The sequence below is a fragment of the Pelophylax lessonae genome (genome assembly GCF_965119305.1).
Source record: "Pelophylax lessonae genome assembly, chromosome: 11".
In the NCBI taxonomy this organism is placed as follows: Eukaryota; Metazoa; Chordata; class Amphibia; order Anura; family Ranidae; genus Pelophylax; species Pelophylax lessonae.
In genome coordinates this window covers 119,473,093-119,492,578 of record NC_138778.1, presented here as the reverse complement: position 1 = coordinate 119,492,578, position 19,486 = coordinate 119,473,093, and positions in this window count along the sequence as shown.

Sequence of the window (19,486 nt, the reverse complement as noted above, 5' to 3'; positions counted from 1 at the left end):
ATTAGTCAGTAACTCGATCCACATGATTTCCATTCTTGGCTGCAGGGAAAAGTTGTCATTAGTACGTGTAGGACAGAGGTCATGGAATCTCTGTCTGGCTGCCATTGCTTCAGCTGCGTGGTCTTTACTGTCCTGGGGCTCAGTCTGCTGCTGGGGAGAAAGGCTGACTGCCATGGAGACACTGTGGGTGCTAGGCAGAGGCCAGCAGTGCTCTGCCCTGTTGCCAGCGCTTCACCTGGGAGTAGGAGCTTCACTACATCAGCTTATTGCTGGGGAGAGAGGCTACATGCTGGGTTCCCTGAAACTCCTGAGTTGTTGCCGGTGCTGGACAGAGGTTGGTAGCACCTTGCCCTGATGCCAGCTCTTCTGCTGAGGACCCCACATCATCCGCTCAGACTGTTGTGGAAGGGGGCCAGGTTCCTCCATTCCCAGACTGTGGTTTGGCTGCTGGGGAGGAAAGATGACCACCTGAACCGTGTATCTGCTGCTGGGCAGATAAGCTGGCTGCTCCATCCCCCATACCCTCATCTGACTGTTAGGATGACATTTCTCTGGTACTTTAAAGAAAAAACAGGTGTTGCCAAATTGACGGGCTCTGTAGAGGCCCCATGAGACCCGTGTATATGTTTGGGGTACACCAAATGGGTGGGACTTTCAAGGTGAAGTTCACTCGGTATAAGTAGATAAATAGTAATACGAAACAATGAATAAAAATACAATAAATTTTATTAGTACATTTCTATTATGTACTAATAAAATTAGTCGTTTTGGCAACACCTGTTTTTTTTTTTTCTTTAAAGTACATATAATGGGGATGTGGTGAAAGTTCCCTTGGCTCACAGGCATTTTGGAGTACGGCACTAATGATTTTTCTGGTACTGTCTCCCTGGTGCAAGGATCCTTGCTGGGGAAGGAAGACAGTTTCTTCAGCTCTGGCTGACTGTTGGGAAGAGAGGACAGCTCCTCCACTCCCCGACTGTTGATCTGCTGCTGGGGAGATGAGCCGGTTGCTCCATCTCCCAGATTCCTGGACTCCTAATATGGAGCAAGGATGACTACACTGCCGTTGGAGAGGGAGGAAGACCACTTCCTCTCCCTTCTCCCCCTGGATCCTGATCTGCTCCTGGGGAGTGACCGCCACCTTCTCACCCTGGGCCTTCGGAACTGCGGCGGGTGTGGGGCAGAGGTCTTGGACCCTTTGTCCGGTTGCCAGTACTTCAGCTGGAGAAGTTTGTTGTAACTCCACAGATGCTGTTTGCAGGAAATCCCATGTCCCTGTCAGTGGTGTGGGAGAAAGTCCAGCTGCCTCTACTCTCAGGATGGCTGAAGCTGCTGTTGGTACTGGGCAGAGCTCAGTGATGTTCTGCCCTGATGCCAGCTCTTCCGTTGAGAAGCAAAATGAAAAGTCAGTAGCCTTGCACAAATCCTCCAGGGTCACCGATTGTTACAGGAAGAGGTTTAGCAGCGCTATGCCTTGATGCCAACTCTTCTTCTGTAGGTACACTGGGTTGTTTCTCCTCAGTAGAAAAGTCTTTTAAAACCCCAGTCTCTGGAACTGGTGTCTGGGCGTAGAGGTTCACCTTGTCCTGTCCCTGGAACCCAGAAGATGTTACCAGTGCTGGGCAGAGGCTAGCAGAGCTCTGCCCTGTTGTCAACACTTTCATTGGAACCTCAGTAAATGTTACATCCTCCAATGAAAAGTCTATTAACTCTATGCTTTCTGTAATCTGTGTCTGGTGAGGGAGGATGACTGCCTCTTCTCCTGAGTCTTTGAACTGCTGCTGGGGAGATGAGTCAGTTGCTCATCCGGCTGTTGGACAGACGTATTCCTCCATCCAAGTTTGTCCTGTGCAGAAACAGGTTTGTCAAGATGAATCAGTATTTGCTGCATCCGTCTTAAGAGCTTTACTTCCATAGCTGCGGGTTGAGATGGGCAAAGCACACTGTTACTCTGCCCCATTGCTGACACTTCAGCTGGGATTTCAGGACTGTTAACTGGTACTTATGGATCGTCCCAGGCAAAAGGAGCCCAGCCCTGCTGCTGAGCAGAGTCTAGCAGCTGTCTGTAGCCAATCCCCCAACTCCCATTCCTGAACAGCCTGAAACTCCAAATCCTTCTGTGCCCAATGCACTTTCAAGATGTTCTGCATGTGTTCTCTGTAATCCATGATTTCCTCCAACTACCACTTCAGATCGCTTCCAAAGTCAGGGTCCCCTGACAGCTTGCCATGCAACAGCCCTAGGCTGCTGTAGCCAAAGCCTTCCATCGGGCTGTCGTTCGCTGTAACTTGGGCTACATGCCACCAGAGGGCTCTGTAGCTCTCACCCATCCGTATCTCTACCCGGACCAGCCTGCCTAACTCAGCTGTTCACTCCTTGTGCAGTTGTTCTCCCAAAAACAGCACCTGCAATCCACACTACGACCAGTACCTTTCCCAAAAACAGCACCTGCAATCCACACTATGACCAGTACCTTTCCTGGGTGGAGAAGAGAATTTTTCCCTGGCAGCGTTGCTCTCGGTCCAACTCTTCCTTCCAGAGTTACCAGTGGTGGAGGGGGCACAATAGGTGGAGGGTGGACTCAATACTAGCAGACAGACTGAAAGGATAGGTGACCCAATTACCAATGGGAGAGACACAAACTTGTGTATTCTGTCCACTAGACACATCATCAGAAGACAAATGATTTTGGAGCAGTCTGTTACAGTGGAATTAATTTATCTTCATACTGTAGATCTCCTGAGGATTATGGTTGATAAACATTTCTGTCCCAAGTTAGGAAGCCTCTCCAACTCAGTCTGCAGGAGGGACACCATATTTCCTCTGACCATCAGCATATACAAGATTATTATTACACCTTTCCATCCACTCCAGAAGGGAAGCTTTATTGTCCTAATTCAATGAAGTAATCCAAGCCTTGCTGACAGCCTCCCTTAGGTGGTGGTCCATCATTAGAGAATGATCTTCTCTCTCCATGGGCCATAATAATTGGGCAGAAGGCTTGCCCCTAGTCCTCCCTAAAAGCCCTTGTCCTGGTTGGGTCTGTCACATCTCCCTTGAAGGCAGCGGTGTGCTTAAGTCTTCAGCATTTCCCTAGAGATCTCCTAAGAGTCAGCCAGATGTGCTGGTGAAGAGTCAGTCGGGTGGACTGGTGTAAAGGGGCAGATGCTGCCAGGTGGGTTGGCACTGCCTGAAGATGTGGTGCTGGGCTCAGTGACCACAGAGGAAGTAGAGGAGAACGTGTGAGCTGTGTCACTCCAACGCGCTACTATTAAGGTCCTGTGAGTTCCTGCCTGTATTGGGCTGTTGCTGAGCTGACATCAGGCCTGTCAGCTCCCCTCTAGGAGTGAGCCAGCAGAAACCGAGTGTGTGCAGGTGGTTAAAGAAGAGGAGGCTGTATATAAATATTGTGTATGGGGACTGTATATAGGAAGTTGTCCCTGGAGTCGTTGAAGTCAAGTGGGAATCCCAACAATGTCAGTTGGCTCAGCAGTTTTTTTTTACAGCTACGAAATGAACAATTGCCCGATCTTGGAAGACCCCGTTGCTTAGTTTTGAGGCGGTAAAGAACCGTATGAATGATATTCTAATTAATGAAAAATTTACTGCGATAGTCTCTGATTCTCATGCTAAATTTCTTAAGGTGTGGGACCCCTGGATCTCGAACGTTGCCCCTTCCAGATTTCAGACCACCCTTCTTTCTCTTTAATGCCCCCTGGACGCTCGCCCCGCAGGACCCGTTCTCCCCTCCTTCTCCCCACCCTCTCTTTTGTCTTCTCTTATTGTCGTTTCTTTCTTTGTTTGTCCCATTTTCTCACCCCTTTCCCCTCTCTCTCTTTTGTCTTTTAGAGTTGTTTTCTTCTCTGGCTCTGTACTTTCAGGCCCAGCCTCTGTTTGTTCATTGGAACGTACTCAGGGCCGGATTAAGAGCATCATGGGCCTGGTGCTGAAGATTTTGGTGGGCCTTTTTATGGAAATAAGGCCCCTTTCACACGGAGTGGACCGTATTGAGATCCGCTCTGGCACTTTTTTTTTTTCACAGACACGGATGACATTTGTGTCATTCGGTCCGTATGTCCACATATCATCCCATCCGTTTGCGGATGATATACGGACATAATGCATGTCCTTTCCTTTTTGCGTCCTTTCCGTTTTTTAAACGGAAGAAAAATAGGGCTCTGTTCCGTTTCAAAAACGTAACAGAACTGAAAGGATACAAATCGGATGTCAGCGGATGGTCATCCGCAATCCCATTGACAAGCATTATGTCCGTATATCAACTGCAAATGGATGGGGTGATATATCGACATACGGAACGCCCGTGTGAAAGGGGCCTTAATAAGATAAAAAAGTAGGGATGCACCGAAATGAAATTCTTGGCCGAAGCCGAAGCCGAATAATAATGAAATGTTTGGCCGAAGGCCGAAGGCCGAATACCGAACGCGGTGTTTCGCATTTTTTCCATTTATTTTGCCATTTTTTTGTCCTCTCTCTTGTCCTCTCGTGTCTCTCTCTCTTGTCCTCTCACTCTCTCTCTCTCTTGTCCTCTCATGTCTCTCTCTCTCTCTCTCTCTCTTGTCCTCTCATGTCTCTCTCCCTAAATGTTACTGTAGGGAATGGGATTCAGTGAACACTGCAGCCTTGTACCATAGGGTTAATGTTAGTGACACTGTAGGGATTGGGAAGGATGCTGGGAATGGAAATCAGGAAGCATGCAGGCAGCCTTGTAAATTTTAATTGCAGATACAGGGCACTGGGCAGGTCAGGGTTAATGTGGTAACATCAATTACTCAGTGACAGTCAGTCAGTGTCAGTGTGGACTCGATCAGATTATACAGTGACAGTCAGTCTCTCATAGTGGTGGTAGTAGGAGGCTGGAGGTGGACTAGTAGGAGCCTGGAAAGGAGCACAGCCGCATACATACATTACTCACTCGTGCACTGCAGCCCGCCCCACACATTTAGTGAGTCTTATGCCCCATACACACATGCAGATTATCTGCAGACTTTTGTCTGCAGACTTACCAAAACCATATAATATGAGGTCAAATCTAAACACTTTCAATTTGTATGCAATCCGGCAGGCCCTTGCACTACATAGAAAAGGTAAGTCTGCAGACAAAAGTCTGCAGATAATCTGCACGTGTGTATGGGGCATTACTCTCCTCCCTAGTTTTTTCAATGGCACATTCAGGAAGCCAATCACGCCGTGAGTAGCGGCACAGCGGAACCAATCAGGTGTGCAGGCATGCGTGATTGGTTCGCTGTGCAGCTAATCACGGCGTGATTGGCTTCCTGAATGTGCCATTGAAAAAACTAGGGAGGAGAGTAAGACTCACTGAATGTGTGGGGCGGGCTGCAGTGCACGAGTGAGTAATGTATGTATGCTCACCGCTGAAGTGTCCCGGCTTCCCCTGCCTAACACGGAAGTCTGTGAGTCCTCCTGTCCTCCTCCGAATCCCTTCCCCCTGTAAATATCGTGACCTCGGCGATATGAATATCGCCTACGGCCAAAGAACGATAGTCGATATCATATCGACTATCGTTCAGCCCTATTGTTCGGCACAAAATTATTCGGCCTTTTGACTTATTCGGCCGAACACCGAAAGTGCTATTTTTTCTATTTTCGGCCGAATAATGTTCGGCCGCCGAATATTCGGTGCATCCCTATAAAAAAGCAAACAATTTTTTGCTAAGGAAGTGAGAGTGGGTACCTGTCAAATCTAGGTACCCGCTTCCTCCAAAAAAAGGACATGCCAAATGTGGCATGTCAGGGGGTCAGGAGGCCTTAAAGCAGAAGTTCCACTTTTGGGTGGAACTCCACTTTAACCACTTGCCTACAGTGCACTTTCACCCCCTTCCTGCCCAGACTGATTTTCAGCTTTCAGCGCTCTCACACTTTGAATGACAATTACTCAGTCATGCAACACTGTACCCATAAAAAATTTGCGTCCTTTTTATAGATCTTTCTTTTGATGGTATTTAATCACTACTGGGTTTTTTATTTTTTGTGCTTTAAATAAAAAAAGACTGAAAATATTGTGAAAAACGCATTTTTCTTTGTTTCTGTCATAAAATTTAGCAAATGAGTAATTTTTCTTCACAAATTTTGGCCAAAATTTATACTGCTACTTATCTTTGGTAAAAATAACCCAAATAAGTGTATATTATTTGGTCTTTGTGAAAGTTATAGAGTCCACAAGTTATGGTGCTATTCATTGAAAATTGATCACACTTGACCACACCTGATGTACTGAAGGCCTATCTCATTTCTTGAGACACTAAAAAGTCAGGAAAGTACAAATACCCCCCAAATGACCCCTTTTTGGAAAGTAGACATTCCAAGGTATTTAATAAGGGGCATGGTGAGTTTTTTGAAGTTGTCATTTTTTCCCACAACTCTTTGCAAAATGAAGATTTTTTTTTTTTTTTTTACAAATTGACGTATTAACAGGTTATTTCTCTCACACAGCATATGTATACTTGCAACTACACCCCAAAACACATTCTACTACTCCTCCTGAGTATGGCGATACCACATGTGTGAGACTTTTTCACAGCCTGGCCACATACAGAGGCCTAACATCCAAGTAGCAGCGTCCGGCATTCTAGGAGCACAAATTACACATATAATTTCCTGACAACCTATCGTACTTTTGAAGGCCCTGGAGCACCAGGACAATGGAAACCCCCATAAAATGACCCCATTTTGGAAAGCAAACAGCCCAACGTATAATTTTTGAGGCATAATGAGTCTTTTGAATATGTCATTTTTTTCCACAAGTTTTTGGAAAATGTGGAAAGAAAATGAAAACACATTTTTTTTACACAAAGCTGTTCATTTATGCAATATTTCTAACACATAGCATGTACATAGCAAAAATTGCACCCCAAAATACATTCTGCTATTCCTCCTGAGTATGGCGATACCACATGTGTAACACTTTTTCACAGCCTGGCCACATACATAGGCCTAACATCCAAGTAGCGCTTTACACAAAGTTGTCCATTTATCCACTTTAAGACTGGGCCTATTTTTGACACTTGGTGTTTACAAGCTAAAATCATTTTTTTTGCTAGAAAACTACTTGGAACCCCCAAACATTATATATTTTTTTTTTATCAGAGACCCTAGAGAATAAAATGGAGATTGTTGCAATATTTTTTATCACACCATATTTGCGCAGCAGTCTTCCAAATGCGATTTTTTTGAAAAAAATTCACTTTTTTGAACTAAAAAATAAGAAAACAGTAAATTTAGCCCATTTTTTTTTCCATAATGTGAAAGATAATGTTACGCCGAGTAATTAGATACCCAACATGTCATGCTTCAAAATTGCGCATGCTCACAGAATGGCGCCAAACATTGGTACTTAAAAATCCCCATAGGCAACATTTTAAAAATTTCTGCAGGTTACTAGCTTAGAGTTACAGAGGAGGTCTAGGGCTCAAATTATTGCTCTCGCTCTAACGATTGCGGCGATACCTCACGTGTATGGTTTGAACACCGTTTATATACGTGGGCTGGACTTGCGTATGCATTTGCTTCTGCGCGCGAGCTAACGGGGACAGGGCGCTTTAATTTTTTTTTTTTTTTTCCTATTTATTTTATTTATTATTTTTTTTTTTTTTTACACAGTTTAAAAAAAAAATGTTTTGATCATTTTTATTCCTATTACAAGGAATGTAAACATCCCTTGTAATAGAAATAGGCATGACAGGTCCTCTTTATTGTGAGATCTGGGGTCAAAAAGACCTCACACCTCACAACTACACTAAAAAAGAAAAAAAAAAAAATGTTGAAAAAAAAAAAAAAAAGAAAAAAAAAAGCGGCCCTTTTAACCGGTTGCTAGGCAACGTCTTTTGACGTAGCTCCGGTCCCCCAAGACCATAGAGTTGAGTGAGGGCCATCTTGCCCTCACTTGACTTCCTGTCTCTGAGGATCCGGGACCGGATAGTTTTCCCCGCTGCCGGCGGGTCCGGTAAGCTGGGAAAACGTCTGGGACGCGGCAGGAGGGGGCACCTCTTCCCCTGCACCGTAAGGGTAATTCCGCGGCGAATCCGCCACTGGGACCACCCTTATCTGAAAGCCGACCGCCCGCCGTTTCAAAAAATACCGGGGTTATGGGGGCTATCTGCTGCCATAACCCCAGTATTTAGCTTTTAATGGCCGACGCATATAGTCGTTAGGCGGTCAGTAAGTGATTGCATGTATATGGCAAACAGGTGACGATGACTGATGGGGTGACAGGTGACGATGACTGATGGGGTGACAGGTGACAATGACTGATGGGGTGACAGGTGACGATGACTGATGGGGTGACAGGTGACGATGACTGATGGGGTGACAGGTGACAATGACTGATGGGGTGACAGGTGACGATGACTGATGGGGTGACAGGTGACGATGACTGATGGGGTGACGATGATTGATGAGGTGACAGGTGATGTTGATTGATGAGGTGACAGGTGATGATGATTGATGAGGTGACAAGTGACGATGATTGATGAGGTGACAAGTGACGATGATTGATGGGGTGACAGATGACAATCACTGACGGGGTGACATGTGACGATGATTGATGGGGTGACAAGTGACGATCACTGATGGGGTGACAAGTGACGATGATTGATGGGGTGACAAGTGACGATGACTGATGGGGTGACAGGTGACGGGCGATGGTCACTGATGGGTGACGGGCGATGGTGCACGGCGATACTGATGGCAGTCTCTGGTGACCGGTGAACTTTAGGCTACGTTCACATGTGAGCGTAGCGATCGTGGGCAGATTCACTGCGATTCTGCCCGCGATCCAGAAATCATTGCAAATTGCGGGACGCCTGTGCGTTGCCTGTGATTTGCAATAGCACCCTAAACTCTGTGCGATGTTGCTGCGATTTCCGCCTACCGAATCGCGGTAACATCACGCAAACAACGCATAGCGCCTCAAAGAAGCTCTTGTACCTTTTTTGGGCGTCATGCGATGTTTGCGTGATGTTACCGCGATTCGGCAGGCGGGAATGGCGGCAACATCGCACAGCGTTTGGGGTGCTATTGCAAAAAACGGGCATCGCACAGGCGTCCCGCAATTTGCAATGATTTCCGGATCGCGGGCAGAATCGCAGTGATTCTGCCTGCGATCGCTGCGCTCACATGTGAACGTTATGGGTGTCAATTTCTGGGCACTGATGAGGTGACTGTTGGGTGACAGGTGACACTGGGGGGGGCAGAGGACTGTGTGGGGGGACCTTTATTTGTGTGATTTTACTTTTTACATGTGTACAGAGCAGTAACTCACTATTTCTAGCTCTGCTCCCCTCATACTGGAAACTGTATGAGGGGAGAAGAGCTAGTAACAGTGAGTTACTGCTCTTTGTTTACATTTTGTGATCGGCTGTGAATGGATTCACAGCCGATCACTTAGTAAACAGTCACAGCCAGTGCGGTAAGTGGTTAAACAGAATCTTAGTCACTATATACACTGCACACTCATGCCAACGTCATTGTACCCACATAATAGTCATTATTATTGTGCCATAAGGGAGAAGATGGGAGAGAGACAGGGAGGAGGAAGGGAGGAGGGTAGGGGAGATGTAAACCCTAATAAAAGGACATTTTAAATCCTGTGTATCAAACAATAATGTATTATAGTGCGGCACCAAAAAGAAAATATTTCTCCACCCAAAACTGAAGTTCTGTATATCTCTGATATTATGTGCAGTACAATTCCTACTAATATTAATATTAAAAGGCCACCAGTCTCTGGGTTTAAAGTGTAACCAAAGAGAACGCTTTTATTTTTATTTTATTTTGGATAGAGTAAGGAGGGGTTAGCCTGGGTTCACACTACTGCGATGCGGGAGCCACCGTCATTCCTGTGCGAGTTCCCGCATCGCATCTCCCCGCAGGCAGTTCACACTCCGCTCTGCGAACAGCTGCCGGTGTCAAAACAAAGGTAATGACACCCCCAGATTGGTTTGCAGACCGCAGTGCAAACTGTGAATTCGGACAAGAATTTAATCGCATGGGATCCGATTCCAGTGCGGGGGAAAAAAAGGTTCCTGCAGCATTTTCTTGGGAATGAAATGGGAGTTTAGCTATAGAAAATGTATGGCTGAATTTGCATTGCACAGACATCCCATGTGATCTGCATAGCAATGTGGGGCAAATCGCATGTGATGTCTGTGTTTGCAATAGTCTGAAACAAGGCTCATACCCCCTGTCAGCTTTTTTTCCAATCTGTGTCCCATTGAGGAGATTTCTCTTCACTTCCTGTCCCATAGCCAAACAGGAAGTGAGAGAAAATCCCTCCAAAGTAAGGGAATCCCTGGTTGTCACCAGAACTAGTGTCACCATTGGATGATTTCCCCTCTATTCCTGCTCTGGGGACACCCAAGATTTAGGGTTTTCATTTACTTCCACATTTGATGATAACAGTAAACAGGACAAATAGAGACAATCAGAGAGGGTAAATCTCCCTAACAGGGACATAGGCAGTGATGGAAACCTGAAGGAGGATCTAATCCCTCTCCACTCTATCAACAAATTAGAAAAACAAATTGCATTTAGTTCTACTTTAACAATGTCCTAAAATGTTCTGTAAAGTGCTCCGCTTAAGTGTAGAAATTCACTTTGCACCTTATTTCAATTCCTTTTTTTAGGTATTGGATGTATAGAAAGTAAAATGAGAGCACATTGAATACCTAAAGAGAGTGACAGAAATAAGGTGGAGTTCAAAGTGAACCATTCTATTACCTGCATGAATTTGGGGGGTAAAAACATGCAGTAAAGGGGTATTATATCACCTCCTCACTGCCTGCCACTTTTCAGTTTAGTGACAGTGCCTGCAGCAAGTGTGTACAAGACTTTGGGTTCACACTAGTGTGCTGCAGTTTGGCCACATTGATCCACAGTTTCCTGTGTTTTACCTGCAGTTTTAGCTGCAATCCTATTGATTTCTATTAGGTTGCACTTTATTGCTGCATTTTCTGAAAGTGAACCAAAGATGCAGGATGCAAGTATTTTGTTGCGCTTTCAGAAAATACAGAAAAAACATGCAACCTAAAAGGAATCAATAAGACTGTGGCTTAAACACAGGAAAACTGCGGATACACACGCAATGGGGCAGTGTGAACCAACTTAAAAGCACAAAGGAGAAAGTACAACCATAGGCTGATGACACAACTCTAAACACTTTGGCTGCAGTTTTAACAGCTAAAGCTGGAGAAAAAGTTAAAAAAGAGGGGGAGGGAGAGAAGAAAGGAGGCAGGGGGAGGAGTCCAGTCACTGAGCTCACATATGGATGGTTCCTGGAGGCGTGTCACTCACACAGATCTTATTCATGTTGTATCTGTCGGCTGCTCTGTGTATAAATTCCTGCCCACACGGCTCCTTCACTTCACTGTACAGACTGGTGTGTACAGACTTCACAGTGTGGGAGAGGGGCGGGAGAAGGCAGAGCCAATCCAGCCTCTCTCCTCTTCCATTTGTGCAGGGGGAACTGTGCTCTGTGACACTGTAATAATCACACTGAGCCAACCCAGGTGCAGCCAGCCACCCCTACATTTACAAACAGCTTCTCCTGTCCCATAGACGTTTATGGACAGGAGAAATCAGGCTCATACTGCTGGCTGGGCGTGGCCTATCTTAAGGGAGGGGGCCTGGTGCTTCAGCTCCAATAGCCCCTATGTTAATCCGGCCCTGAACGTACTAGAGCTTCTTCTTCTGTTGTTATTATTGCGCTATAAGCCACTAGGGGGGACTTTCGGTCCCTGTCTACGAATTTTTGCTTGCTGATCAACTTTATTTGGTCCACGATGTTTTCAGGTTGGCTTACGCCCTATGTCTGTATCATGTTTTGCGGCTACCAGTTTCCTGCGTTCCATTTTTTTTTTTCTCAAATTGTACACATATACCGTGTTTTGATGTATGTTTATGCCTTTTCTTTAAATAAAAACTTTTGTACAATAAGTCAAGTGGGAATCCCATAACATCCCATCCCTATCCAAGCTGAAACTCCCTAATAAAACTATGGACTGTTCTCTGCTAGTGTTGAGCGAACACGGACTGTATTATTCGTGTTCGTACCGAATAATTGGATTTTTTGTACCCGAACACGGACACGGACACTTTACTGTATGTTCGGGTAAAAATCCGTGTTCGGTCGTTTTATTTCCGGGTTTTGCATGCTTTGGCGCTCTTTTCATGGCGGGCTTTCAACAGCCAATCAACAATCGTTTAACTGGTGTGCCTTAAGCCATCCCAGCCATGCCTGCAAATGTCTCAGTAGCTGTGATTGGCCGTCTGAAGCATGTGACCAAGTCTTTATAAGTTCGAGGCAGCCGCAGCGGCGTCATTATGCTGCTTAGATTCAGGGACAGAGCACACATCAACGTGCTGGCTGCTGATTAGGGAAAGATAGGCAGGAAAAAACCATTTGTGTCCGGATAGAATTGAGGGACAGGTCGGAGTGTTTAGGCAGGGCGAGTTGTAGGCATTTTAGGGATAGAGTCTGCTGAATTATATAGGGTCAGTGTCTTCTACAAACTACAATCGATATTGCTGTGTGGGGGGTGGGGTCTGCACTCAATCCTGATCTACGATCTCTTCTCAATCCTGTTAGGGACAGAGTCTGCTGAATTTTAGGGAAACTGTGTTCTACAAACTACAATCGATATTGCTGTGTGGTGTGGGATTGGAGATAGGCAGGTGTCAGTGATCCACATCCATTTTTCTGTGTGTGAGCTGCAGTGAACACAATCTTTTTGGGCTGCAGTGAACACAATCTTTTTGGGCTGCAGTGAACACAATCTTTTTGGGCTGCAGTGAACACAATCTTTTTGGGCTGCAGTGAACACAATCTTTTTGGGGTGCAGTGAACAAAATCTTTTTGGGGTGCAGTGAACACAATCCTTTTTGGTGTGCAGTGAACACAATCTTTGTGGGGTGCAGTGAACAAAATCCTTTGTGGGGTGCAGTGAACACAATCTTTTTGGGGTGCAGTGAACAAAATCCTTTTTGGGGTGCAGTGAACAACATCCTTTTTGGGGTGCAGTGAACACAATCTTTTTGGGGTGCAGTGAACAAAATCCTTTGTGGGGTGCAGTGAACACAATCTTTTTGGGGTGCAGTGAACACAATCTTTTTGGGGTGGAGTGAACAACATCCTTTTTGGGGTGCAGTGAACAAAATCCTTTTTGGGGTGCAGTGAACAAAATCATTTTTGGGGTGCAGTGAACACAATCTTTTTGGGGTGCAGTGAACACAATCTTTGTGGGGTGCAGTGAACACAATCTTTTTGGGGTGGAGTGAACAACATCCTTTTTGGGGTGCAGTGAACAACATCCTTTTTGGGGTGCAGTGAACACAATCTTTTTGGGGTGCAGTGAACACAATCTTTGTGGGGTACAGTGAACAGAATCTTTGTGGGGTGCAGTGAACACAATCTTTGGGGGGTACAGTGAACACAATCTTTGTGAGGTGCAGTGAACACAATCTTTGTGGGGTGCAGTGAACACAATCATTGTGGGGTGCAGTGAACTCAATCTTTGTGGGGTACAGTGAACACAATCTCATACTGAAGGTTTGAGGGTGCTGCCTGTTCCATACTCCCCCTACTCCTCATCTAGCCTTTTAGGGGTACAAACAATAGTAATTGGGGCCTAGTGTGGTTGTGTACGTGTGATATACATACACTTTTTTGGGATCATATTTTCTATTCCGCTATTTAATCAAAAACCTTTGGGGATCAGTTAAATTGGGGGATAGTCTGTGTTGGTACGTGTGAGAGAGATCCACCTTTCCAAGTTGTTGGGGTTCATCTCATACTTCTGAAGGTTTGAGGGTGCTGCCTGTTCCATACTCCCCCTACTCCTAGCCTTTTAGGGGTACAAACAATAGTAATTGGGGCCTAGTGTGGTTGTGTACGTGTGATATACATACACTTTTTTGGGATCATATTTTCTATTCCGCTATTTAATCAAAAACCTTTGGGGATCAGTTAAATTGGGGGATAGTCTGTGTTGGTACGTGTGAGAGAGATCCACCTTTCCAAGTTGTTGAGGTTCATCTCATACTTCTGAAGGTTTGAGGGTGCTGCCTGTTCCATACTCCCCCTACTCCTAGCCTTTTAGGGGTACAAACAATAGTAATTGGGGCCTAGTGTGGTTGTGTACGTGTGATATACATACACTTTTTTGGGATCATATTTTCTATTCCGCTATTTAATCAAAAACCTCTGGGGATCAGTTAAATTGGGGGATAGTCTGTGTTGGTACGTGTGAGAGAGATCCACCTTTCCAAGTTGTTGGGGTTCATCTCATACTTCTGAAGGTTTGAGGGTGCTGCCTGTTCCATACTCCCCCTACTCCTAGCCTTTTAGGGGTACAAACAATAGTAATTGGGGCCTAGTGTGGTTGTGTACGTGTGATATACATACACTTTTTTGGGATCATATTTTCTATTCCGCTATTTAATCAAAAACCTTTGGGGATCAGTTAAATTGGGGGATAGTCTGTGTTGGTACGTGTGAGAGAGATCCACCTTTCCAAGTTGTTGGGGTTCATCTCATACTTCTGAAGGTTTGAGGGTGCTGCCTGTTCCATACTCCCCCTACTCCTAGCCTTTTAGGGGTACAAACAATAGTAATTGGGGCCTAGTGTGGTTGTGTACGTGTGATATACATACACTTTTTTTGGATCATATTTTCTATTCCGCTATTTAATCAAAAACCTTTGGGGATCAGTTAAATTGGGGGATAGTCTGTGTTGGTACGTGTGAGAGAGATCCACCTTTCCAAGTTGTTGGGGTTCATCTCATACTTCTGAAGGTTTGAGGGTGCTGCCTGTTCCATACTCCCCCTACTCCTAGCCTTTTAGGGGTACAAACAATAGTAATTGGGGCCTAGTGTGGTTGTGTACGTGTGATATACATACACTTTTTTGGGATCATATTTTCTATTCCGCTATTTAATCAAAAACCTTTGGGGATCAGTTAAATTGGGGGATAGTCTGTGTTGGTACGTGTGAGAGAGATCCACCTTTCCAAGTTGTTGGGGTTCATCTCATACTTCTGAAGGTTTGAGGGTGCTGCCTGTTCCATACCCCCCCTACTCCTCATCTAGCCTTTTAGGGGTACAAACAATAGTAATTGGGGCCTAGTGTGGTTGTGTACGTGTGATATACATACACTTTTTTTGGATCATATTTTCTATTCCGCTATTTAATCAAAAACCTTTGGGGATCAGTTAAATTGGGGGATAGTCTGTGTCGGTACGTGTGAGAGAGATCCACCTTTCCAAGTTGTTGGGGTTCATCTCATACTTCTGAAGGTTTGAGGGTGCTGCCTGTTCCATACTCCCCCTACTCCTCATCTAGCCTTTTAGGGGTACAAACAATAGTAATTGGGGCCTAGTGTGGTTGTGTACGTGTGATATACATACACTTTTTTTGGATCATATTTTCTATTCCGCTATTTAATCAAAAACCTTTGGGGATCAGTTAAATTGGGGGATAGTCTGTGTTGGTACGTGTGAGAGAGATCCACCTTTCCAAGTTGTTGGGGTTCATCTCATACTTCTGAAGGTTTGAGGGTGCTGCCTGTTCCATACTCCCCCTACTCCTAGCCTTTTAGGGGTACAAACAATAGTAATTGGGGCCTAGTGTGGTTGTGTACGTGTGATATACATACACTTTTTTGGGATCATATTTTCTATTCCGCTATTTAATCAAAAACCTTTGGGGATCAGTTAAATTGGGGGATAGTCTGTGTTGGTACGTGTGAGAGAGATCCACCTTTCCAAGTTGTTGGGGTTCATCTCATACTTCTGAAGGTTTGAGGGTGCTGCCTGTTCCATACCCCCCCTACTCCTCATCTAGCCTTTTAGGGGTACAAACAATAGTAATTGGGGCCTAGTGTGGTTGTGTACGTGTGATATACATACACTTTTTTTGGATCATATTTTCTATTCCGCTATTTAATCAAAAACCTTTGGGGATCAGTTAAATTGGGGGATAGTCTGTGTCGGTACGTGTGAGAGAGATCCACCTTTCCAAGTTGTTGGGGTTCATCTCATACTTCTGAAGGTTTGAGGGTGCTGCCTGTTCCATACTCCCCCTACTCCTCATCTAGCCTTTTAGGGGTACAAACAATAGTAATTGGGGCCTAGTGTGGTTGTGTACGTGTGATATACATACACTTTTTTTGGATCATATTTTCTATTCCGCTATTTAATCAAAAACCTTTGGGGATCAGTTAAATTGGGGGATAGTCTGTGTTGGTACGTGTGAGAGAGATCCACCTTTCCAAGTTGTTGGGGTTCATCTCATACTTCTGAAGGTTTGAGGGTGCTGCCTGTTCCATACTCCCCCTACTCCTCATCTAGCCTTTTAGGGGTACAAACAATAGTAATTGGGGCCCAGTGTGGTTGTGTACGTGTGATATACATACACTTTTTTGGGATCATATTTTCTATTCCGCTATTTAATCAAAAACCTTTGGGGATCAGTTAAATTGGGGGATAGTCTGTGTCGGTACGTGTGAGAGAGATCCACCTTTCCAAGTTGTTGGGGTTCATCTCATACTTCTGAAGGTTTGAGGGTGCTGCCTGTTCCATACCCCCCCTACTCCTCATCTAGCCTTTTAGGGGTACAAACAATAGTAATTGGGGCCTAGTGTGGTTGTGTACGTGCGAGATACATACACTTTTTTTGATCATATTTCCTATTCCGCTATTCAATAAAAACCTTTGAGGATCAATTGAATTGCGGGATAGTCTGTGTCGGTACGTGTGAGAGAGATCCACCTTTCCAAGTTGTTGGGGTTCATCTCATACTTCTGAAGGTTTGAGGGTGCTGCCTGTTCCATACTCCCCCTACTCCTCATCTAGCCTTTTAGGGGTACAAACAATAGTAATTGGGGCCTAGTGTGGTTGTGTACGTGTGATATACATACACTTTTTTTGGATCATATTTTCTATTCCGCTATTTAATCAAAAACCTTTGGGGATCAGTTAAATTGGGGGATAGTCTGTGTTGGTACGTGTGAGAGAGATCCACCTTTCCAAGTTGTTGGGGTTCATCTCATACTTCTGAAGGTTTGAGGGTGCTGCCTGTTCCATACTCCCCCTACTCCTCATCTAGCCTTTTAGGGGTACAAACAATAGTAATTGGGGCCCAGTGTGGTTGTGTACGTGTGATATACATACACTTTTTTGGGATCATATTTTCTATTCCGCTATTTAATCAAAAACCTTTGGGGATCAGTTAAATTGGGGGATAGTCTGTGTCGGTACGTGTGAGAGAGATCCACCTTTCCAAGTTGTTGGGGTTCATCTCATACTTCTGAAGGTTTGAGGGTGCTGCCTGTTCCATACCCCCCCTACTCCTCATCTAGCCTTTTAGGGGTACAAACAATAGTAATTGGGGCCTAGTGTGGTTGTGTACGTGTGATATACATACACTTTTTTTGGATCATATTTTCTATTCCGCTATTTAATCAAAAACCTTTGGGGATCAGTTAAATTGGGGGATAGTCTGTGTCGGTACGTGTGAGAGAGATCCACCTTTCCAAGTTGTTGGGGTTCATCTCATACTTCTGAAGGTTTGAGGGTGCTGCCTGTTCCATACCCCCCCTACTCCTCATCTAGCCTTTTAGGGGTACAAACAATAGTAATTGGGGCCTAGTGTGGTTGTGTACGTGCGAGATACATACACTTTTTTTGATCATATTTCCTATTCCGCTATTCAATAAAAACCTTTGAGGATCAATTGAATTGCGGGATAGTCTGTGTCGGTACGTGTGAGAGAGATCCACCTTTCCAAGTTGTTGGGGTTCATCTCATACTTCTGAAGGTTTGAGGGTGCTGCCTGTTCCATACTCCCCCTACTCCTCATCTAGCCTTTTAGGGGTACAAACAATAGTAATTGGGGCCCAGTGTGGTTGTGTACGTGTGATATACATACACTTTTTTTGGATCATATTTTCTATTCCGCTATTTAATTTAACTGGGCCTCCATGCGAGACCTGTGTGCCTTGTTGCGCTGTTTTGAGTACTCCACCAACATGGCCAGTGGCAATGACGCCGTTCTCAGCTTAACTATCCCACTTCCATGCCTCCTTGAAAAAACAATTCGGGCGATGATGGAAGAGGATGTGGCACAGGATGAGGAGGAGGAGGAGGATGAAGAGGTAACATTTCCAAGGCTTTCAGGGCAGTCATTCGCAAGGGGCTCCGAGGGTGGGTTCCTGCACACGCAAACGCCAGGGACGCAATTGTCCAGCAGGGGCACAGTTCTGGAGGATGAGGAGGATGAGGAGGAGGAGGAGCTGGAGGAGGAGATGGAACCATGTTCACAGCAGGGTGGCACCCAGGCCAGCTCATGGCCATCACTGGTGCGTGGCTGGGGGGATACAGAGGACACGGACGATACACCTCCCACAGAGGACAGCCTTTCGTTGCCTCTGGGCAGCCTGGCACACATGAGCGATTACATGCTGCAGTGTCTCCACAACGACCGCCGAGTTGCCCACATTCTAACTTGTGCTGATTACTGGGTGGCCACGCTGCTGGATCCCCGTTACAAGGACAACGTACCGTCCTTAATTCACTCACTGGAGCGCGATCGCAAGATGCGCGAGTACAAGCGCACGCTGGTAGACGCCATGCTGCTGGCATTCCCATCTGACAGCGGGGCCACAGTGGAAGCACAAGGCAGAGGAGGAGGAGGAGGAGGTCGCCAACGCAACCAGGGCACCGCCAGCACCTCAGAAGGCAGGGTTAGCATGGCCGAAATGTGGAAAAGCTTTGTCAGCACGCCACAACAAACAGCAGCACCAGCAGCTCAGATGGAACGTCTTAGCAGGAGGCAGCATTTTACCAACATGGTGGAGCAGTATGTGTGCACACGCCTACATGTAGTGAATGACGGGTCTGCCCCCTTCAACTTCTGGGTCTCCAAATTGGGCACATGGCTTGAGCTTGCCCTTTACGCCTTGGAGGTGCTGGCGTGCCCTGCAGCCAGTGTATTATCTGAACGGGTATTTAGCACGGCTGGGGGCGTTATAACAGACAAGCGCAGCCGCCTGTCCAGAGACAATGTGGACAAGCTCACGTTCATTAAAATGAACCAGGCATGGATCCCACGGGACTTTTCCGTACCTTATGCAGAATAGCAATGGATACCGACCTTACCCACCCATTGTTCCATTTTTGCTCTTTCTCACTCTTTTGGGGTGTACCCTCATTTAAAATTTTTGAAAAGAAGCAGTGTTGGCTACCTCGTCCTCCTCCTCAGGGCCAGATTAATGTAGGGGCTATTGGAGCTGCAGCTCCAGGCCCCTACCTTTTATATAGGCCCCGGGTTGGCCATATTCACTGTTACCGCTCTTCTGTCACTTGTAAACACAGAAGTCTGGCTTCTATGCTCGCTTCCCCAGGCAGCACCCTCAGAACCTCCCCACACAGCGTGAAGGCCGGACAAGGAGGGAC